At 39.5% G+C, this 4,086-nt stretch overlaps 1 long non-coding RNA gene across 1 annotated transcript; it reads right to left on the bottom strand.

The window, feature by feature from the left end:
* Positions 1–792: 792 nt before the first annotated feature.
* On the bottom strand, positions 793–3,935 carry LOC139165143 (uncharacterized). The gene is made up of 2 exons (XR_011558750.1): positions 3,875–3,935; positions 793–3,681 (listed from the first exon to the last, which is right to left on the bottom strand). It is a non-coding gene; the product is annotated as an uncharacterized lncRNA (long non-coding RNA).
* Positions 3,936–4,086: the final 151 nt, after the last annotated feature.

The following is a 4,086-nucleotide window of genomic DNA, read 5'->3' as shown; positions in this document are numbered from 1 at the left end:
CTTACAAATGTCTATGAGATTGTTCCCATCCAAATGGATGGGAACTGAAGAACTGAGCCAACAAAATTCTTATGTAATCTAACTTCCTGGAAGTGTAATTAATAGAGTAGTATCCCTGGAGTTATTTTCAGTGAAATTATTCCCTGCATTAGTTCTTTATCAATGTAAGAATACATATGGTTAATAAGCAGCTAGTAAGAATAATAAAATGAAGTTAGTGATAGAGTCCAAAGTAATAGACAAGATTAACCTTTGGTAAATTAAAAAAAAAAATAGATAGGAACATTTGCCCAAAGTATATTTCATTAGTCCAATTACAAGTAGTTTCCTGTACAGTATTTGTAATTCAAATTTCTATTACGGTATATATACTGTATCTGAATATCATAAGACATTGGAAAGAAGAACTGCAAATAAATTACCTAGGTTGCAGTCAGTTCCCCCCCCCCCCCCTCCACTGACACTTAAGGGACGCCTTATGATCTCTGAGCTTGGTTGTTTTGTTGCACATTTCATTACCCAAACTAGGTAACATCATCAGTGCTAGTAATGAGTGGGGTTTCCTCTCATTTTATACTCTAGTGTCTTGCCTTATAAGTTATAAGTATTGGTTCTTGGTAGTTCTTTGGTTGGACTGTTTACTGTTAGCTTGTTTGGTAGTCCTTTGATCGAGGTATTGTATGGTTCTTAATTTTCAGTCAAATGTTAATCTTGATGTTAATCTCTGCTCATCTGGATGTTGACTCTGATAAGGAAGTGTTCTGGTCTTTTTGGTCTCTCTTTGGCTTATTCTTTCTTTTGAATGATAAAACGTTGTTTATGTCTATGTGCCTGTTGATGACTGATTTGTCAAGAGTGTCAGGCTTCCAGGAATTATCTAGTGTTTTGGGGACTTAGCTTGGTCTAGGATGGTCAGTTTCCAACTTGAAGCTATGGTTTCATAATTTCTTCTGACTGCTAGTTAGCGTTCATGGATGCACTCAGCTAGTCTGTACTCTGCCTAGGCCAGAACATCTCACCAGCAACCAAACAACCAGATGGGTAGAGAAGAGACTAAAAGCAAGATTAACATTAGACTAAGAATCAAAAAGCAAATAATACCCCAATCAAGAAACTACCAAACAAGCTATCAGTAAACAGCCCAACCAAAGAACCCCTAAGACCACTCCCACAAATATTGACAGGGCAAAACACTGGAATATAAAATGAGAACAAACTTCACTCCCCACTAGCACTGATGATGTTATATTGTTTGGGTAATGAAAATAACCAAACTCGGAGAGCAACAAAGACCTCTTATTTCAACCCTGAGATACAAATAATCTCCTCTCTCAATACTGACATTTAAGTAGGGTCACCACACATAGTCACAAGATGGCAGTGTATTAAAGGCGCCTATGTATCTTTATTTCCATCCAGTGGTCATCTGATTCATACAGCCCAGGTATGACAGCTCTACATTAAGATACAAACATGTAAGACCATGTGAGAAAAGATAATTTAAGGCAAATGTAACACTAGAACATTATTTTCCTCAGGAATAGATCATACACAAGGGTCGAAAAAAATAACATTTTCAGATAAAATTATGCAGATTGGTAGAATTTGTCCAAAACATTATCAACATTATCCAATGGAGGTTAGTGACATTTTACTTTAAATCAATAAATGGTGTTGCTTTTTGTAAGGAGAATTACATTGCTCAGTAATTTGCTAGGTGCAAAAGAAATGCAAGAAGATGGAATTCTCTTTATATAAATTGCATTCACACTTCCGGAGGAGCTAAGGAAACTGCTAGAAAGCCCAGATTTTAAAAATAATACAGTATTCAACATTTTTCAAATGCCTTTGCTTAAATAATTCTTTCTATTTTTCTTGTACAGTATTTACAATTCATTTTAAAAGCACATTCTTGATTAAATTCCTTTTCAGGGGCCCAAAAAAGGTGCATGGATTTCTTATCTTTGATGAAGATGTATAACTGAATCATATCAAACACTCTTTATGAAATATATAATTCTACAAGACAGAGTTTAGAGTCCACAGGTGTCAAAATTGGCAGCCCGTGGGCCAGCTGCATCATGTGCAGGCTATGCCCACTCCAGCTCCGCAAAGGGAAAAAAAGTTATGATATGTCACGTGACATGATCAAGTTTGACACCATTGGTTGAGACCAATCTGTTGGACTTCAGGCATGTTGGTTGCATTGACTAGGAATTCTGTGAACTAAATTCCAAAAAATGTGGTCAAGTTGGAGTACTTACTGTACACATTAAGAGGTATGAACACCTTCATAAATCAATCTTAATGATCATTTCAAATCACTATCCTTACACAGTATGTGTGGCAGCTTTTTCAATGAGGGCCCTTTATATGGGGTATTTTTAAATTCTTGGTTAACCCAGCTATGTCTTGCTTGCATACACTCTTTTGTCATCAAATGAAAGTTAGGTGATAACAAATATCTGCTTTCAAAGCTTTATATTTTTAACAGACCTTTTCCCCAACTTAATAACAAGCGTACAAGAATCCATTTGGGAAGTTGTACTATTAAACCTATTTCAGGTGTTCTTGTTACAATTAACAGTTTAATTTGTTCTTCTGTACATTTTTTTGTTAAGATCTTTACTATTTACAGTGCCTCAACCTTTTAAAAATCTTGAGGTAATTAACAAAAGATGAGTGCATTATACCCATTTTTCATTTACTTGGCAGCGTGAATTATACTTTTAGATTTGTGCAGTGTAAATGGGGATTGCTTCACAAATATATATATTTGTATGGGTATGGCTAGCTGATGAGGCCAAAATAAGGCCGAAATAGATCTACCCTAGTCTCCCTTAATTTTCAAATTCAGCAAAAAACCATGTGACACATATATATATATGCTTTCGTAGATTTTCACGAGTACAGGTATGACGGTCTTGGCATATTTGGGTTTCTTCCCGTGTAGGATTCAGAAATTCGAATTTCGTCAAAACATCGCCAGAAATTTCTGAATCCTACGCGGAAAGAAACCCGAATATGTCAAGACCATCATATATATAAACATATATGTTTTTTCTGAGGCCAGAATAAGGCCGAAATAGTGCTATCCTAGTCTCCCTTAATTTTAAAAATTCAGCAAAAACATGTGATATATATATATATATAAACGTATGCCATTCAAAAGCCTTATTTCCTTTCCTTTTTTTTCCTATCACAAAAATAACATTAAAAGGAGCATTTAGTCATTCCTTCAGAACACTGCTGTTTAAACTGGAACTTTATATGTTCGGATACACACCAACGAATAACAATCGCTTTGGGTCTAATTCATATACGGGACATCATATAAAAAAAGACTGAAAAAACAAGCAAAGGCGGCCAAGGTCACCTTTTGTATTTGGTCACTATACTGTGCTGGGATCGGTACATTTCCCAAGATGGCTCCACAGCTGAATTTTAAAAGTAAATCGGATGGCAGCATTTGGACCCGAGCCTTTCGCTAACGCCCGCACACACACACACACACACCTCTCCGTCCTCGTCACACATGTAGCAAATATAGGAAACCATCGAAAAAAGGGACCCGGGAGAACTTCCTCTAGTGGCCTTGAATGACTGACTGAGACTTGGCTCAAGGCCTCAAAGACTGGAAACCCGGAAAGAGAGTCGAGCGGTGGTGGCCACGCGCGCCGTCTGAGGAGAAAAAAAAAGAGGCGTCGGGCGTTTCTGCGGCCTCCCGGCGCGAGGGCCCCACTTTAGGCCTATATCAAAATATAAAGGAAAAGGGCAAAGGCGGTAACGTAGAGATTACGCCCCCCCGGGGGGGAAGATACACGAGAGGGAAGCCCCCCGCTGCCCTTTCCCCAAACCCCGCTCAGGAGCTGACCTGCGCCGGTTAAGAGGCGCGGCCCTCTCGCATGCGCGTGCGAACACGCTCTGCGGTAGACTTGGGAGGGACGGTGGGTGGGGGTGGGGGTGGATGGGGGCGGGGGAGTTGGAATCTAGAGCGCCAGCGCGAACGCGCGCGCGTCCCCCGCTGGTCGGCCCAGCGTTTAACAGCAGGGCTAAGGCGTGGCCGACATATACGCCGCGCGAGGC

The sequence above is a fragment of the Erythrolamprus reginae genome, chromosome 3, assembly GCF_031021105.1.
Source record: "Erythrolamprus reginae isolate rEryReg1 chromosome 3, rEryReg1.hap1, whole genome shotgun sequence".
NCBI lineage: Eukaryota > Metazoa > Chordata > Lepidosauria > Squamata > Dipsadidae > Erythrolamprus > Erythrolamprus reginae.
This window is presented reverse-complemented; position numbering and strand designations above follow the sequence as displayed.